The following is a 20,161-nucleotide window of genomic DNA, read 5'->3' as shown; positions in this document are numbered from 1 at the left end:
ATTAGGATCTAATCTTATAGCCCTTTCACATGCTTGATTTTATTTGTGAAGTACTCAAGTCCCACTGTAAGACAAAATCTCTCTGCTCCAACTAGAAATGAAAACCTAGGTCAGTTTAGAAATCTTTGTTTGGAAGAGTAAAGTTTGGCCTTGCTTGTGGTCCTTGAGGTGCTCCTGGATACTCTGCTTTTGCTGAAAATGTTTTTGATCCACCACCTCCCACCCAATGATTCCCATGAGAACAATCTAATCCTTTGTTGTCCCTGGTGGTGGTGTCCTCTGGTCTGCTGTCTGATATTTGTAACTGCTTGTCCAAAGATATGTGTCTCTAGAAGGAACAGATGCAAGAGGAAAGCAAGATCTAGTATTCAATGATAAGAAGAATGCTTTCACTAGAGGTTTTGTAAAATTCTTCTGAAATATGTGATGTCACGTTCTTCTGTTGGAGCAGGAAATGAGGTCATCTCAAATTCTAAAATAAAGTAAGCATTTGGATCTATTTTAATGTTTTCTGCTTTTTTCATTTTTTACAAGTTTATTGTGGATATAACTCAACAAATGTAAACAGGATGATTCTTTTCGCTGCTATTCATTTTCAATAATTTCTGACTTATGCAAAGCCTATTAAAATCAAAGGGAGTATGAACATTAACTTAATAGACTCTGGATGAGACCCTTGAAGAGGATGGGCCACGTGGCTCTTATTGCTCCATGTCTTGCATTTCTGTCTTCATCCTTCAAATTGTAAAAGTAAATGTAATACCACTGATTTTTTAAATGGATGGGATTTGTGTTATATTGAGCTCATTGTCTGAATAGTGTTAGGGCTGGTCAACACAGCTCTGTCAAAACTACTTGGTGTATTATATAGCACGTGGGGAACTTGTATAAGGCAAGTGAATACCCTATTTATATATTTACAGTGAAATATTAAAGCATTCAGACAATAAAACAAAACCATTAGCTTAGTCTGTTAGTGACGGTAGTACACTATTTAACACATTGAGAATAACTGACTCTGTGGAGAGCACTGAAACAAAAAATGAAGTCAGCCTTAGTCCTGACTTGTGGTGGAGGATTTGGTTGGTTGGTCAAATACAATCTCCACTTCTGCCTGCAGTTAAAGGAAACATTTGATATTTGATTTTTGCCATTTTTACCCCTCTGTTTGCTTCTTCTCCTGCCTCATTTAGCCCCTTTCTGTCTCTTTTTTAACAGAAACTTCTGTAGAGTGCAAATTCATACACTGTTTTTTTCCACCTCTTTCCAAAACTCCTCCAGCCCTGGCATTTAATGCCAGCACTTAATGCTGACAAAGGTAATTTTATGTGGATGGGTTTGATGTCAGGCAGCTCGAACTCTCCAGCTTACATCTATATTTGGCATCAGGGCCAGGGCTGAAGAAAGACAAGATGCTTTGATGGCTTCTGGGTCAAGTGTGTTCTCTTGCCTTTGATAAACAAGGGAATGGAAGGTAGACCAGCTGCTCCAGATAGTCCCCATTTCTCCTGCAAGGTAGTCTTCTACAGCACCAAAACTTATACCTGATAAAGACCACTGAATCCCTGCTAGTGAGGGAATTGGTTTTCTTGCTTTGGTGTAAAAGGGAGGAAGAGAATACAGCATGAACATCCACAGAGCGAAACAATAGAAATGGATGTTTCTTTCTGTAGTAAGTCCTGTCCTCTCAGTTTCCAGAATACTCTGAATATGCAGAGAAAAATCTATTTTTTTCTGCCTGTTGTCCCAAGTCATTTACAGTGCTGTAAATTTTATATGTGAAATGCCATGGAAGCAATATTCTACTTCTTCAAGTAATCTAAAAATCAGCCCTTTTATGATTATGCAAAGGTGATAATATCTATTACCTCTACAATTAACGAAGTGTCTTAAAATGTAAAGCACACAACTCTGAAAGATGCTGTAATTTGCATGAACACTGAAATGCTCAAATAGAGTTTAAGTACAAAATGAAGGACTGACGGTGAACCTTTAACTTGTACAACAACGTGGTTTCTCTCACATGAGTAACTTCAATAGGAAAATGGCAATACTAGTACTATGACAATACTCAATAAAATCAAGGACATTATTATCTAGACCTCTGTGCAATACTGTTCCACCGTGAAGATCTGAAATTAAAAGAAGAATAAATGAAGCTCCCCTTCTAATGTTGCCATCATATAGTGTCAGAGAATGTATTTACATGCATTTATTATTTTTTTTTAATTTATTTCCTTTGAAATAACCCTTCTCTGTAGGGTAACGGTGTCTCTCACTTACCTGTTCATTCATTGATGCTAAAACTAGAAGCTGCTACAGCATCATAGACAGTAATGGCAGCAAAGCTCTTCACACTTCTCTCTGTTTTTCGCTTGCTTCATCTCTTCACGTTCACAGTTAACAGGCTTGCTCTCTATAAAAATATAAACATAGTAATTAGTTCACCATAGGTATGTTTAATTTGTATTGTCACAAATAAAAAGGAAAAATAACACTTCATCTTTTTTTGGGCTTAATGAGATCAGGGAAATATTTTCATAATTGAAAAGAAAGATTCTTTTAAATAAGATCTTTTATTAGGATGTGAGAACAATATAAAGTAGGCACCTTCCAGAGAACTATTAGGTAAAATGGCACACATGATAATAAAGAAAAACAATTAGATTCTGAGTGGACTCCTTACTTTAGAAATATTAAAATACATAAATATAATAATTCTGAGTACTCAACAATTACAGAGGCTCTAATTCTAAGCTATGCCATTTCTGACTGCATAAACACTAGCCAGCACATCCTGCTACTGCTAGTAATGAGAAAGGTCCCAAGAAATCAATGTTATGAGAGAGAAAAAAACCCCAACAACTAAAGCAACAAGTGTTTCTTCTTCTTATCTATGGACATAGCATTACTTTGCCATTTCAAGAAGGAGTAAATGCTCAGCTATTGCTGAGATGGCGGTCAGTTGCACCATCAGTTAGCTGTTTTCCACTTTGGTAACCAGTCTATTAAAGATGAACACCCACATCTTATTGTCAATCTTTTTCTGCAAAAGAATTATTGTTAATCAATTTTGATATAAAGGTCAGAGAAGAAGAATGCTGTACCTTCTGCTCAAGCCTGGTCATTCAGTCAACAGAGAGAGTATTTTTCAGTATAGTATTTTCCAGAGGAATTAAAAATACAGACAAATACTCAAACAACCAAACCACGAAATGGCAAGTCATAGATCAAGCTAATAGTGCAGTGCTGCTGTCCGTGGAGAACAACATTCCTGCCTGATTTCCCAGCACGTGGAGCACTTGCTCTTACTTTATTAACCAAGCAGGACTCACTTCTGCCTTCCCAGTGCACCCAGAAGTCCCAGAAATCCAGGATTGGTCCTATTTATTATGTTAATAGCATCTGCAACTACTCTTTCTGGCCAAAGAACCCTATTCATCAGATGGTCACCTCTAGTAGCAAATCCCATAAGCTGATCACATGCAACACAACCTGTTTCTTCGCATTTTCTATAAATTTACTATCTTATACCTTTTAAATTCACTAACTGCTGTCTTCTTTATAAGTGATGTGACAGGAAAAAATGGAGGTCATGACTCAGGCTTTAATTAATCACATCTAATTAATCACACCGTCAGGACACTCAAGTAGGTACATTATTGAGAAACAGGCTTCCTTGCCGTGCCTTTTACACGGTAACATTGATGCAGAGAAATGGGAGAGTGCTCCTGTCCCTCAGCGATGTAACTCCCAGCCATAACTTTACTGGAGAATCACTGCAGGGTTACATGGAGTAGATATTTTTGAGATGTAAACATCCTACATGACAGCATATTTCCAGTGCATTCCTGCAATTTCTGTAGAAATGCTTGCAGAAGTCATTGATCCATAGCTGTACAGCAATGGACTTTGCATAGTGTATACTAACATTTATCTGTCTAAAACAGATAAGCAATAACATGGCTTGTAGGATGACCTCCAGGTAACTGCAGGGAAAAAAAAAAGGTACCTCTTTTGTTTTCTCCAGAACAATAAGCCTTTAATTGTTCCTTAAAGTGTGGCATGTCTCCAACGAGACAGAATTTCCTGGTTCTGAGCACTTTGACTAAGGGGTGACCCTGCTAGATGGCAGTGACAAGACTGACTCTGCTGAGACTGGAGAGAGAACTGACATACAGTGTCCTCATATGTGAAATATTACCTAAACCTCTACGTTGTTAGGTGAAATATTAGTTTACAACAGCACTGCTATGACCATGACAATGTTGTGAAAGACAAGAACTGAGTTATTAATTTCTTTGAATTAAATATTGTTAGCTTCAGTCTGAGAGGACTCCAGGCCCCAAGCTGGCTAGGAAACACTTTGCTGAAAAAGGCCATGATGACAGATACACGCAGGAGCACAGTCCTTATGCTTCAGCCTTTCACAGTCCACCTATTTTGGTTCCCACTCTGGGATTTCTACCTTTCCCTACACAACATTTAAAATATATAAATACAAGTGTCTGCAGTCACTTCTGCAAACTGGGGCTTAAAAATAATGTACAGTGCTGTGCCTAAGCCTTCAAGGAGCTACTTCTTAGTCCCTTTTTTAATAACCCTTTTTGGGGACAAAGAAAGAAAGAATGACTCCATGGTTAGCATGGATGCAAAGTGCATGGATATGACTCCCTATTCATAGAAATAGGTGTATCTATTTCTAGAAAATAGGAGGTCTTGGAAGGAGGAAAGTACTCTAGACCTTACCGACCCTAGATGTCATTGCTTCATCTTGATGCAGAAGGGAAACCTCCTAGAGTCCAGTATCCTGGTGGCGTGGGAGGACTTTTTTCATCTCAGCTGGAGCTGTGACTGAGCTGTGAGCTGAATTTCACACTCAAAGTAATGATCCAGTAAGATAGGGACTTGATGTTTGGTGATTATCTTGATTTGGTAGTGTAGTGGAAAACGATCCGTACTTAACTTCACATAAATGACAGAGGCACAGCTACGTGAAGAATACTACTGGAGCAGTGGCAACTGCATACAGCTTTTAGGCTAAGGATTAGCTGTCTTTAAAGAAGGCTGCCCTCACTAGATTGAGAACTGATTACAATACCTTCTTGTCTCTTCTTTACCTCAATCAATAATTTTTAGGGTTCAAAATAATCAGAGTGCAATAATTCCTCCACAGGAACAGTCACGCAGTGATGAATTACATAGCCTAGTCTGCATAAGTATGAAAGAATAAAGGCAGATTTTGAGCAAAACTTGCTATACTGAGGCAAAATATGTGTCTCTGCAGCTGACAGAGATACGTCTTTTCTGCTTTGCAAAGCTTTATAATTAATGGTAATAAATGTTGGTAGCACAACATACTTAAAAACCAAACAAACCAGCCCAGAATGCAGTGATATGTGTCCTGTGTGTGCCTTTAAATACTGTTAAAATTGAATTTGACTAGACTTGCTCAAATCAGACCTGTTATCAACAACACATTGTCTCAGGAGACCAACATTTGTCCATTTAGGGCATCCTTCATTAATCGTCCAGCATCAAGCAAGCCAAATCCAAATCTGTGGAGAAAAAGCAATTAGATATTTTAAGCAGTGATAAGAACACCACAAATAATCAATTTCTATGGCATTAGCAGCTACCTGGCCCAGCAAAAGTCTATAAAAGCTAAAATTTATTGCAGAACACCAGACAGCTTACAGAGCATTGATTCTTAGTAGTGTGCATAGATTGCTGGATTTAAAGAGAAATCCCTAATGGTTCTTACCATTATTTTTTTTTCTTTTAAAGGGAAAACAAGGATAAGGTGTTCATGAGGCCAAACTGTAGCAAAACAAATGTCTAATGACTGTTAAACAGAATTTGTTTACCTTTCAGATGAAGAGAATGCGACCGTACCATTTGATAGCAATTATATGCAATCTGATGCATAATCTTCATAAAATATGAGAAGCTAAATACGATCATAGTATTCTACAGTTAGAAAAATATAAATTGCTCTTAGTTTTAAAAAATTTATTGCACCCCAGAAGACAACAGACTATAAATTGTTTTTGTATTTGTAAATCTTTAGGCTCTAAAGCCTTTTTTCCTCCATCTCATACTGGAATATTTTAATCTGCATTAACCTCTGTGATTTTTAACAATTTATAAAGGAAAACAAAAGACATTGCAAAACTTCATTGTCTGCAGTGGAAAAATCTTTTGTCTAAATATTCCCAAAAGACAATTTCTGTATGTAGATGTTCTAACTGGCTTTTAAAGGTGAACCAAAACATATCTGAACTCAGATTTCTAGGCCAGCAGACTCAGAAGTCAAAAGGGACTTTGGTGATAATCTCATCTGACCTCCCATATACATACACTAGACTCTTTCCCTAGAAGCTGGATTAAATCATGTCTTTCAGAAAGATGTCTAATCTCATTTTAAAGACTTCAAGCTATGGCGAGTCCACCTCCTCCCTGGGTAAGCTCTTCCAGTGTTTAATTACCCTTACTGCTAGGAAACGGTGTCTTATTTCAAGGTTGAATTTGTCTAACTTAGCATTCAAATACTGAAAATGCGGAGCGTTTGAGAGAGAGCAAATATAAGTGACATGATGCATTTTATATTAATCCTAAATCAAAAGATTATGGAAATACAGAAAACATGACAACTAAAGCTCTAGTCTGGCAAACATTTATGCAAGGGGGTAGCTTTCTGCATAGGAAATGGTTTCTTTCAGTTCAGTAAGCCTACACATATGTGTAAAGTTACACCAGGACTTCAAATAGAATTTAAAAAAGGCATTTGGAGTGACTTTTGCTGTGAAAAATATGAAGCATTAATTAACAAAGACAGTCTCCCTCCACCTCTGTCCCCAGTCTGAGCAGCCTTTAAGACGGGATACTGTAAATTACTACTAGAAGAAGAAAAAGCGAGAAAACTTCCTACTAAAGAAATCTGATCGCTGCAGTAGGGGGATGACTGCTGAAATCCAAACACAACCTAAGGGGGGAGGCAAAAAAAAAAAGGAACAAATGGAAAAAAGGAGAGTTGTCAAGATAATTAAAACTTTGCAACAATTCAGTAGTGGTGCTGATAAAAACAGCACTGCTGGCTGAATGCAAATAAGATGGTAAAGGCCCTGTTTGGATTATGGTAATTACTCAGTCTGAAGTTAGCTCCAGCCACACACACATATGAGCACACACATACACACACAGCAGTGGAGTGGAACCTGACAACCATACTTGGCGTGTGATCATAAAATTCCCTGGCACGCTTTCAGGATGCCATGTGGAGCTATTTGTACAGTTAGGTACGGGACTCTGCAGCACAGGAAATACCAGCGGAAGCACGGCTGACCCGGCTGCCCTTCAGCGAGAGCCTGCCCCTCTACTTATCGCTGGCCTGGATTCAAAAATGATCTCTGGAGAAGGCAAATCAATCGAACACATGTTTGGTCTAAAGATGTCATTTTGGAATATGCTAAGATATTTCCTTACATTAGACCATTTTGTTTGCCCCTAAGATTTGTCAAGTGCAATTGGATGCATACACATCACAACGCGCACTAGTGCCAGAACAAAATAATTTCAATGTGTCCTTTAGTACTCCGATAAAATGCAGGCAGTCAGTGTTGAAACGAGATGCCCTGTGAAAGTCTTGTGCACACTGGCATTCTGCATTTCTTCCAGGAACTTGTTTCTTTGAAATTTGGGATCTATCCAAATGAGCAGATTTTGTGTAAGAATGAAGAAGGGGACCAGCTCAACCTCTCTTCTTGCCTTCTAGACGGAGGAGTTGAGGCAGGCTAATTTATGTGATGAAAAATCATTAAAGAAATTACAATTTCCAACTCTGATTCCTAAATAATAAAGCTTTTATGAGGACAATATCATTACAAATAACCCTATTAATCCGTTGATTCAGCTTGAGTGCCAATTCTGATATATGACAAAGATGTGTTTCTTCAACAATTTTCACAAGTTAATATTAAATAGTATTGGCACACACATCATTTTTATTACTAAGTTCTTTGATTTGTTCACCCTGCACAGTCTGCAGCTGTGTGTTTTATGACCTACCCATCACAGGAGAGACTCCCATTAGCACCAGCACACAGCAGAGGAGATGTGAACTTTGCAATCAGCCTTTCCATCCTCATTCTGGTTTCAGTTAGCACTGAAAAAAACTGTTTTGAGCAGAGCAGTAAAGGCGCAGCCCGATCACAGCAGCTGAAAGTGCACCCGTACTGTGAAGGGCAAGCTTCCCTGCCTGGCATGTTCAAAGTCTGTGGAGACTATATCAAATCCAGATTTATATGTGTCTGCGGATGCCAAGATGCAGTCCTCTGACCAGCAGGTTCATTAGGGAAGGCACCCACCCACTCCTCCTCCCTCCCCTTACCACCACCTTCACCAACGCACCCTTTTTCTCTCCCTCTGCAGTGATCTTGTGTGGTTACTATAACACATAGAGCGAATATAAAGTGCATCAGTCTTGAAATACTGCAAGGTGCTTGGGTTGCTGTATCTCACCAGAAACACAAATTAGGTGTGTTTTGACTTGCTGTGCAAGCCTTTGGTGATGTGTTTTATCTCTTTTCCCAAAGAACACTGCTTTAAAAGAGCAGCCTAATAGTTGATAGTCAAAAATCAAAATCGCATGATGTTTTTTTCTGAAATTGTCTTGGTGAAGTTTACACAGTGCTTTCTCTTTGATTTTTATCTTGATTAAAACAAATAAGTAAAAAAGGGGAAAAAAAAGGAAAATTAAAACCTGCCAAAATGTCAACTTTTATAAATCACCTGACAGAATTATTCAGGACTAGCGATTGTACAACAGAGGAGAAACAATTGATTATAAATATGAAATTTCAGCTTAGAGATCCAGTTTCACGGGATTATCATGAAAAGGGCGGTCAATACAAATCACACATATGACCTTAACATCATCCTTTCCACTTTCCCATATTTTACGCATATTTAATCACCTGCAGTTACATTTGACAAGATGCAAAAGTTGGGCTATGATCCTAAAGCAATCAAGAATGTTAAGCAGTTCAGAAATGGCACAGTGTTACATTGCCATAAAATATGAACATTTATAAAGGATATAATAATGTATTCTAACGGGAAAAGAAGTCTGTAAAACATTGCTAGATGTTAAAGGAAGTCTGATGAAAATGCACATTTATTAGTTCCTATTAGACAAAAAGCACTTCATAACCATATAGTGTTGCTATTGCGATAAATGCAGTATTTGTACCAAAATGTTCAGTTCTTCTCACTACTGAGAGATATGGGATTATGTGTCTTAAAATTGAGGAATAATGATAAGACTTAAAAGACAAATTGAGAACCCACAAGTTCTTAAATTTTTGTATTATATAAAAATTTCCAGAATGAATAATAAGTTTTTGGACCCTTTGGTGTTTTGTACTGAATGGATTTTTTTTTTTTATTAGTGTGGACAAGTAAATTTTATTTGATAGCTTGTTGTATTTAAAGACAGTGTAAAACTCTCATTGCAAACAGTTGTTTACAGTGCGCTTTTCAGCACAAAGCTGTTTTAAAGCTCAATTGTGCATTTTGCAGATAAAGTGGGAAAACTAACTGAAGGCTGTATTGTAAGCAGTGGTTGCCGTGGAAACCCCAGTTTCAAGAGCTGGTTCTCCATTACCACTTAATTTAGGCTTCCTAATTGCATTCCACTAAATCGGTAGCGACAATATCTGCAGAGCAAAACTGCATGCCCAGTCTAGCGCAAACCTCTTTGAAACAGGCTTTTTGAAAGCCAGGAGCTATAAAAACTCAGCATGACGTGGAGCATATGAGAAACCTGTAGTTCAAATGTACTGCTGCTTGCTTTCTCATCCCTAGTAACTTCAGTGCGCTCCACACCAATCTATTAGTTCAGTCTACCTTAAAGATCATAAAGCTCTGCCATGTGGAAACTCATCTGTCCACCAACACATTGGTGCAAAATAGGTTTAATTGTACTACCAACCCAGTATCATGTCCATCTTATTTTACTACACACCAGCAGGTAGCCGGTGCAGAGCCTTACTTTCCTTGAACTGCCCTTGCTCCATAATACGAAGAGAACAATACTTTCTCAGTTTAAATCATTTGCCACCGTTCAGCTGTGCAGCAAGCCAGACCGCCCATATGTGACCTAAAGAGAGCCTTGTCAGAACCACTAGACATAAAAGCATTCCAATTATCAACCACACTGCTTTAATAGAGGAGGCAACTAATATGATAGTGTAAGTGATTCTGCCACTGAGAAGCTCTTCGTCACTGTCAGATTAACACTTGAGTTAAACTCTTGTAAATCAGTCACATTATGCTGTTGGTTGAGAAATAAACACAGACCTATTATGCTTAGAATTCCAGAGGGCTCTCCCCACCATCCGAGTTGTGCAGGATGCCCTATTAATCTGAATTTTGTCAGGTTTATTATTTTGCAATTACTAATGTGGGTAATGTTGGAAAGATTTAAGTTGTCTATGATTAGATTCTGAAATGGATGTACATGACCAGCAAAACCTTCTGCAAGAGAAAAGGAGAGAGAGGAAGAAAAAGGAAGAGCGAGGGGTACAGGAGACAGCTTACATGTAACTTCTGACTGGAAAAAGCCAGCAGACTGCAGTTTAATTAAATCACATAACTCTTTTTTTTTCAAAAAAGAAAAAAAAGCACAGAGCATTTGAAAGCAAAATACTTCAGTGTCTTCAAGCACAAGACCTCCCACAAGCTCACAGCAAAGTGCACCTCCTAGCCACTAATGCAGTTGCATTTGAGCCCTCTAATATGTATCACGTGAACGTCGAAGTTGAAAATAATAAGCAAACAACTACTCTTTCAGTGCTTCCTTCACTCTATAGTATTGTTAAGGGCTGGTAAAATGCCTTTAAGCCACACATTATCAGCAGCTTTTGCATTTCTGCAGATTTCTCTAGTTTCTGACTTGTCTTCAGCTCCACCCGAGCTGCTTTGAAGCCGGAATGAACACACTTTTGCCTTTGATATTTGGGTTTTAGATGTGAGAAAGTGGGCAGATGAAGATTGTTAACACAAGCTGGGGTGATTATTTTTAGTGATACAGCTCTGTCTATTCAATGGAGCCCTTTTAGGTGGGTAATGAGGCTGGGAGAGAAGGAGATGGGGTTAGGGACTAGAAGACTGGCTGTTGAGTTTGGTTGGTCTCATGTTCCTTCAGCCAGATGGATTCTTCTTAAGGTTTCTAGCTAGCTCTTTAGATTTCAGGAGCCAAATCTGGAACAAAGGCAGATTCTCCAATCAAAAATATGTACAGATCTTTCCAAAAATGCAGATCTGAGATGACATGTTATTGTGTCCCAGCGCAGAAACAGCAGCCATGAAGAGATTTTAAGCTACACATCTTTCTCACTGTATCATCTTTCTCCAACAAAGTAGGGAAAGAAGCCTGATGCCACTTTACTTCTGTTTGGTTTTCTACAAAGATCATCTGGGGAGACAGAAAATGATGGATGTAAAAGAGAAAGATTAGGGCTACTGTGCTAAAATTTTTCAGAAAAACTAGTGTAAAGTTAATGTGGTTGGAAACTGTATTAATATTTATATTTCACTTTCTTCTTCAAAAGTCCCTTCAAAAGAGGCAGTGTCAGAAATCAGGGAAAGGCCAGTAAAACTATATAAGATGGGGAAAGACAGAAAGGATGCTTTCCTGCTCCGTCTGTCTTGTTAGTGTAGTCTGTCTTCTAGTCCTTATGTGGAAAAGTGTGGCCTGAGTGGAAATTTGAGGGAGGAAATCCTTCACTCCCTGTCATGGGTAAAACCAGTTAGGGCAGAACTTGATCAGAGGCTCCTCTGGGCATCATCTACAGCAGAATAAGCTCTCCTTGGGTTGGTCTATAAGAAGAGACTGCAGACATATATTACATTCTCTCATCAGTCTCTAAAGAGGGAGTTAACAGATCTAAAAAAAAAAAAAAGAAGGAAAAAAAGTGTCTGTCAGAGGCATATTTCATTGGAGAAAAAAAAAATCTGTTTTTCAGTTTGTGTAATTCATGTCCTAGAGAATAACAAAGAAAAATTAAAATGCTCTCAAGAGACAATGGGCTCTATTCTGTCCTCACATGCATGGCTTAGTTACAAGTGGGCTTTGAGCCAGCGTCTGTGCTGAGCTACACATGTGCAATTTCCTTTGACTTAAACAAAGCATATATTTTTATGGGCAGAATCTGGCCTTTTTGTGTATGGGAATTCCTATGATTTGTTTATTATTTCTATGGTATTAAAAAGGATTACAGACTCATTGTTCTGAGCTTTGGGAAAACAAGGCTCCATGCTCTGTCCACTGGAGAGATTACAGTCCCAGAGAGCCAGCAGCATGTGAAGGGTATAGGCAGTTCAACCATCAGACTTCTATGCAGTCATATCTTTCTCAATTATAAAGAAGTGTAGGTAAATTTTAGCCACCTAGAGAAAAATTGACTTTCTTGACATGTTCTTTAACTGTCACTTACAGATCCCCCTGGGCTCTGACTTAGATTCAGGAATGGATTCAGATGGCTGTCAAATTCTCTATATGCCTTTCCCAGCCCACTCTGACCGCAGCATAACACTACTTCCCACCTCAGATTTACTAAACCGTGGTCTTCAGCTTTAAAATTGGTTTACCATGGGTGGGTACTTGGGCTAGCTTCAAGCACCTTCTTTTAACAGGGTCTGCACACTGCTGGAGTCAGCTTCTATACGTAGATAGATTCCTTGGAATTAGAGTATGTATTTTTCTGGGCAGAATCTCTTCTTTTAGGGTAAGGCTCTACACAGGCACAGGAGCCCATCTAGCTCACCTTTGCTTGGGGCTTGTAAAAGCCCTAGCAGGAGCCATAGAGGCAGCAGAGATGAGGAATTTGAAGGAGTGGAGGGTGATAGCCTTACTGTTCTATTTGGGGACCATATAGAAAATTTGACAGGGCACTGGAAGAAGTAGGGGGATATTGGTAGGTGGGAATTGTGCAAATCAGCTCTTTCTCTGAATTCATCTCTGTTTGCAATTCATTGTTATTTAAGCATAGTGCAAGCAAGAAATCAGATGGACTTACTGACTTACCCACCCTGATGGAGGTGGAAGAGTAGGGAGTGAGACAGAAGATTTTAAGCCCTCAAAAAAGAGCCAAACCAGTGTATCCAATTCTCCATGTGCTGGATGCCTGTTTGCATGCCAGCAAGCGCAGTTGGATTTCTGCAGGTTTGAGAGGGAAGGGTTTCAGGGCAGGGAGCAGAGCCAGGTAGCAATTGCTCTCCATCCCTCGCCACCCCTGGCGTCTTTCCCAGTGGAACTCAGAGTGGGAACTAACACACGCGGAACTGGTGCTGTTCCAGCTCCCCGAGAGGAAAACATTTTTTCAAGCTAGATAATTCTTGTTTGTAGGTACGTGACAAGTTATTTAATGACTGTGAAATACAGCACTGTTCTGATTTTGAAGATGCATACATCTTTGGAGGACCGCTCTCATTTTTCTAAATATTTTTTAAATGCAACATTCACAAACACCTTCATTTTCTTGTTGTTGCTGACTCGCTCATTGACGTTATAAGCTAAACAGCATATGGCTTATAGCTTTGTACCAGCAATTGTATACAATTCATACATTTTCTGGAATTAAAAAGACTTGAAAACATGATGGCAATTTTCAGAACTTAAAACTCAGAAATCTGTGAGGTTTGTTCTTAATTTTTACAGATTTTTCCAAGTGATTAAAAAATTGTTGCTCAGGGCATTCCAGCTTCCTGGCTAAAAAATAACAGTGACAACACAGGTGGATATTTAGATGTTAAATTCCCCTGTGTGTTCAATGTGCTTTGTGGTCTTTAGGTAGAAGGATATTACTTGAGTGTAGGTATTAATTATTGTTATCAGCATATAAGACATCTCTTGCTGGTGATTTAAATCAGCTTCCCCTGGAAATGTAGGAAATAGGATTTAAAAGGATCTCCTGCACCCAGTTCAAACACGAGCATTTGCTGTCAACCACATGTCACATAATTGATTTCATGAAGTGCTTAAGTTTCAGGTTGGAATGAGCAAAGTTTCTCGCTCCCCCTACTTCTGTGGAGTGCTGCTCCAGGATTTCCTTCCAGTGCTTCCTCTTAATTTCCTGTTTGAGTTTATTCATGGTCATTGTATAACCATTTGCTCTTATGTCAACATTATCCTTTAAACAGCTCTTCTGCCTTCTTGTATATTTATAGACAACAGTTATGTTTCCTCACAGCCTTTGTTTTGTTTGTGCAAACAAGTGAAGACCTTTTAGTCTCCCTTATTAGGTAGCCTCTCCTCCTCCCAGTATACCTTCTCAGTTCTTTTCCCAGTTTGAACTGATTTTCCTGTACATAGGTCACCTAAGTTGTATAGTGTGTCTATACTTGATAGAGCAGCAACATTCAGTGAAAACCAGAACCCCAGCCCTGACAATTGCCAGATAGCTGTCCCTCGTCACGCTTTTGTTCATAGCCACCTTTTATTAGCAAGGAGTGTAATCCAAATTCTCCAAGTACCTTAACTGTGTCTCTTTTTTTAGCCAACTGTTGAAGCAATGATATTGACCCAAACTGGGTCCCTAAAACCACTGCTTCTTTATTTATCTTCTGAAGTAATCCATCTCGAGGTGACACTCCTGGATTTCACCTCATCCTTTCCCAATCGTTTTCATCCCTTTCCCCTGACTGCACTATACAACTCAATATTAGTAGTTCTTCCAAGATTTGCATAACCAGCAAATTTCAATACCACATACTTCCTTTTGTGTAGTGTGGTTATTAATGAAAATATGACCAAACAAAATGATCAGTCCTAAAAGCAGTCTGTGTAGGAATCCAGTACTAATCCTGTCCATCCCAATAGATCCTTTTTCCACATGACCCACAGTCACCTCTTCTTTAGTCAATCCTTTACAGTTCTTCCAACTAATCTCTGATTTCTCCCGCTTAAATAATACTCCTCAGCCCTGAAACTCTCTATAATATGATTTACAAATGCCCATAGAAGCGAGAGTTATTGTATTTCCTTTGTTTTTTTAAAAAAATATTAAAGAAAGTTAGGAGAGCTTATGGCATGATATGACATATTTCAACACATGTCTCATGTCCTTCAAAAATAATTTTAAAATCTGGCATGCAATGAGAGAGTGTTATGAATCTGAGTAGAAGATGAAACAGTCACACCGTTGGGACTCTAATGGGTTAACAGCTGCAGTGCAGGAGGCTGATAGGGAGCCACTAGAAGGTGCATGCCTTAATGAGGAGCCAGTAAGGAGCCCTGAGGCATGGAATGGGGGCTAATATAAAGGAGAAAACAGTAGGCTAGAAATCTGAATAACCCAAATAAAGATGTATTTCCTCTTTACTTGTTTATGCTGCAATTACTGTCCTGCATGAACACCAGGTCTTGCACAGTAACCATCTAGACAAAAATCAGAAACACTGAAGTAACTCAATGAGGTGGATGGGGGCAAGGATATTTCTGTCCCATAACTAATTCTTTATGTTTCACAGTTTCACTAGCGTGCATTACTACGTTTTCTCAAAACAGTGGTGAGCTACCAGTTAAGCTGAAAACACAAACTATAAATTACACTGTGAAGCACTACTTTGTTTATTTGGTGGGCATACTGTTCCTACAGTCCGTACTTTTGATTTCTGGGGAGGCACTCTGTTTCCAGGCTACTTTATTTTTCTTTTAAAGGAGCAGTTTTTGAAAAACATCAAGTTCACTTGGACTAAGGCAGTCCAGCAAATATTGGAAAGGAGTAACTCCAACAGATGGTTCAGAATGGCTCCGTAGCAAATGAATATTATGTAATGACATGGATCAACTTTATACCACTTTGTTCAAGTTTTCAGGTAAGACTATATCCAGTTACAAATTCAGATGGTTCAGTAACATATGAAATATAAACTTTGTCTTAATATTTTGGATTAAATCAATTGTTCTTTTTTTCCTGGGGACAGATTGACAGGAGGGAAAACTTGGGAGAGATGAGGATCAAAACCAAAGCAAAACCAAATCAAAGTTTTTCAAACCTCAACACATGTTTAGCTTCTTATCCTTTCCAGAATGATTCATTCATCTTTTGCTGTCCCTCCTACTTTATGCATTAATTAAGTACCTTTCAGTCATAGTTTCTCCAACAGCCTTTTTACTAAGCAGAATTTTTTTGTCTTTACTACTAGTACATAAGTAGCAGGATTTATAATAGATGCTTTCTTTAACTGTAACAGCACATGGTATCTGGTCTTCACAAATTGCTAATTGCTGGGCATTCTTTTAGAAGATAAATTAATTGCAGTAATAAATCAATATTACAGTAAATGGAACTGGAATAAAATCGGATTTACTGGTATATTGGTAACCACCTAGATAAACACTGGAACTAGTTTCTAAGTCAAATAATATGATTCTCAAAAGCATGTTTCAGTAAAACACAAAAAATTGGAAAGCCTCTTGTAAGCATTAAATTAGAACAAAGTAAAAGAGAGTTTACTTGAACATCAGCTCTAGGCTCTTTCTAAAATATTCTTGTATTCTCTTTTTATTCTGATGGATCTTTTTTTTTGCTACCACACATTCCCCCTTGACCCTCCAGCCTTCTGCTTCCTCTTTGCCCTCTTGTAGAAAGAAAAGAACTTAGAAACTTTGATGACAACCCATAACAGAAATGAAATAATCGGAAAACATGTCTGTTACTGTTTCCTGTTGCCTTGCTCTGTCTTATACCCTTGCTCTTCTTTCTTGTAGAAAATGCCACACAGGCTCACATGGCGGGTCTTTCAGGTCTCATATTCAATCTCTCTGAAAGTACCAGCACATAAGGTCTCCTCCTTGTCTTTAACAGAGTCTGACCTAAAGCCTAACATGTGGGATTAGTATCCCTCTTACGAAATAGGTAACTGCAAGTATTTTGTACTATCTGTGTAACTGTCTTATGGAGCCTGTGGCCTCAGTGCCACATGCGGGCAATTACTGCCACAGTGGCTGGGGAGGGGAAGTGTTTTCTTTTCATGAGTTTCTAAAGATCAGCTTTTATTTTCAGGCGTTTTCTTACCCTCATTTAGTGATAGGCGAGGGAGGATGCAAGTTCCTCATTTACACCGACTGTATTTTTACAAGAATTTATCTTGCCAGTTCTTATTTTGTTTCCTTCTCTTATTTCCCAAATCTCCCATTCCTTATCCGTTACTAGCATTTTTATTTCTGTGTGACCTTGGTTTTGCAGGTTCTGTGCTCTAAGTACTGCATAAGTGCTTAAGAAAGCAACTTCTTGCTCTGAGAAGCTTCTAGCCAACACACAAGCAGGTGAGGGAGTGAGAAGTAATACTCTGATTAAGGAGGTGTTGTGCTGGAAACATTTCATGTCCATGTGTGGATGTAAGCCCCAGAATTAGATGTCCTCCCAGAGGAGCAGTATCAGTTTTACACCACCTCTGGCAATATTCCTCTGCACAGATGCCTCAATATGCAATAGTGTTGTGTTCCGTGTCCTGTGGTTGAAGTCGAGAAGGCTATGGGTGCAGGGAGTGACAGGGAGTCAGCAGAGCTGCAAAGTGGTTGGGAATCTCTTGTAGCCTGGAGGTAGGATGCCACACAGACCCCAGGGACAGAAAACTGTACAAGCCGCTCCCTCACTTGGAGAAACAGGTTCTTAGGAAAAAGGGAGAGAGCTGCCCTAGGTAAACTTCTGGGGGAGGAAGAGGCAGGAGAGTACTGTGTGGTTCACTGATTCTATGGGGAGTGTGGGAAGGGGAATCTGGTAGTAAATAGAAACAGATGGGCCAGTTCACAGGAGAAGAGGTGGAAAAAGAAAAAAAAAAAAAGCTGTCTTTGGGAGGATGGTGGGAATGAAGGCTGGGAAGCTCAGAGAAGATGAAATATCCTCCTTCCTGAGACGAAAGGCTTGCCCTTAATACTAAAATCCAGGAAGGACGGGTCCATTGTCAGCCCCTTAAAGACATTACATGCTAATGGGGTAGAAACAGAGACATACTTAATTTTCCATTGAGCCGATATTAGGTATATTAATGTTTTTATGAGTCATTTATGCATATCTGATCTCAGTGTTTTGATGGTATGTTCTTACCATTTTCATCCCTGACTCAGCCACATTCTGTCACACCCTCAAGAAAGCAAATAGCTCTTGCTTGGCAGCAACAGGGAATGGCCTGTTTGCTGTAGTCTCAGTAACAATGAAGTACAAGTCTGAATTTTAGGAAACTCCAAGTGCACAGTCTGCATAAAATTGTGGCAGCAGTATCTCTGATTGTTATTGGATGGAGAATTGATTCCCATAGAATCACTTACCATAAAAAATGCCACAACACAAATCTCATCAAATTATTCTTAAAATTTAGTTCAGCTAAGGCAAATCTGCATATAAACTTCCATGAAAGTGACTAGATTGGTACTTATCCATATTCTTGCTATGTTGTTGGATATCTGTGTATGGACAGTTATATTGCCATAGAAGACTCTTCTATTGATTTTTTCTTAAATTATTTCTTTACTATAATCAGTTATCTTTACTGCATGATAAGGACCAAAGAGGGACTTAAATTAGCAACTTCGTAACTAAAATACTAAAATAAAAGCCTGTATAATTAATGTGGGTCTGTGGCATGTAGAAGTTTCTACAAATTAACCCCAAGTAAAATTTATTCCTGCTTATCTGCCGTTGCTAAAGGACTGATACTACTGATTCAGAGCAAACCTCCATGTATTTGTCATCTGTACTTCAAAACTGCAAGTTTAATATAAGTCAATTTCTTCTTTGTAGCCTCTCCCCATCTCTGTATGAGTGAATAAAGAAAAGAAGATATAGCTGGATATACTGTTGGGGTAATGTTCAAACAAGAAAGTAACGTACAAATATTACTTTATATCCAATCCCATCAAGAAATTGCTGAGACCTCTGATTCTCATGATGATACCTTTGGGAGCTCTAGGACATCTTGAAACCATTGCCGCACGCCACAGTAAGTCTCTATCAGCATGTGAATGAAAGAGTTGTACTGCAAGAATATCACAAGAAATAAGCCATGTAGTTGATAATTTCCATTTAAGAAAAGATTTGTTACTTAAATACAATTGTTGCTGTGGAGATTCCATAAGCTTAAATCTGGAATTATACAGTGATTTTAGAGTGGCTTTTCAAACTCAGCTAAGGGATTGATTAGAAGCTCAATATGAGCTGGCAATGCACGCTCGTAGCCCAGAAGGCCAGCCGTATCCTGGGCTGCATCAAAAGGCCTGTGGCCAGCAGGTTGAGGGAGGTGATTCTGCCCCTCTATTCCTCTCTTGTGAGATCCCACCTGGAGTACTGTGTCCAGTTCTGGAATCCTCAGCATAAGAAGGATATGGAGCTGTTGGAACAGGTCCGGAGGAGGCCACAAAGATGATTAGAGAGCTGGAGCAACTCTGCTACAAGGACAGGCTAAGAGAATTGGGGCTGTTCAGTCTGGAGAAGAGAAGGTTCCAAGGAGACCTTGTAGCAGCCTTCCAGTACCTTTTAGGGGACCTGCAAGAAAGATGGGGAGGAACTTTTTGTAAAGGCATGGAGTGATAGGACGAGGGGGAATGGGTATAAACTGGAGAGGGGCAGGTTTAAACTAGACATTAGGGGGAATTTCTTCACAATGAGAGTGGTGAGACACTGGCACAGGTTGCCCAGGGAAGCTGTGGCTGCCCCATCCCTGGAGGTGTTCAAGGCCAGGTTAGATGGGGCCTTGGGCAGTCTGATCTGGTGAGAGATGTCCCTGCCCCTGGCAGAGGGGTTGGAACTGGATGATCTTTGGGGTCTCTTCCAACCCAAAATATTCTATAATTCTATGACTCTACGATTCTATGATTCTGACTCACTGGAATACAGAGACATAAATATATTTGCATGTAAATCAGGGGAAATAAGGAATTTGTCTTAACTAACACTATCTTTAAAAACAGAAAACAAAAATTGTAAAACTTTCTATAAATATAGACACTTTTACCTAGGATGCAGGAGACTAATCAAGTTTTTTGTGATGAATTTTTTTTTATTATCATTATTGTCTATTATTTGCATTGTGATATGCCTTCGGGCCTTGAACTAGAAGCCAGGTTCCATTATAACGGATATTGAGCATGTAATGAAAA

At 39.0% G+C, this 20,161-nt stretch overlaps 1 long non-coding RNA gene across 1 annotated transcript in view; it reads right to left on the bottom strand.

Moving 5' to 3' along the window:
- Positions 1 to 2,283: 2,283 nt before the first annotated feature.
- Positions 2,284 to 20,161, bottom strand: part of LOC138716798 (uncharacterized) — a 160,586-nt gene continuing 142,708 nt past the window's right edge. The window contains exons 3-4 of the long non-coding RNA XR_011336732.1: positions 5,464 to 5,558; positions 2,284 to 2,416 (exon numbers count right to left, since the gene is read on the bottom strand). This is a non-coding gene — a long non-coding RNA (uncharacterized lncRNA). The remainder of the gene's footprint in view (positions 2,417 to 5,463; positions 5,559 to 20,161) is intronic.

Source organism: Phaenicophaeus curvirostris, chromosome 1, assembly GCF_032191515.1.
Source record: "Phaenicophaeus curvirostris isolate KB17595 chromosome 1, BPBGC_Pcur_1.0, whole genome shotgun sequence".
NCBI lineage: Eukaryota > Metazoa > Chordata > Aves > Cuculiformes > Cuculidae > Phaenicophaeus > Phaenicophaeus curvirostris.
Note: the sequence above shows the minus strand (reverse complement) of the source record. Positions and strands in the feature narration are given on the sequence as shown.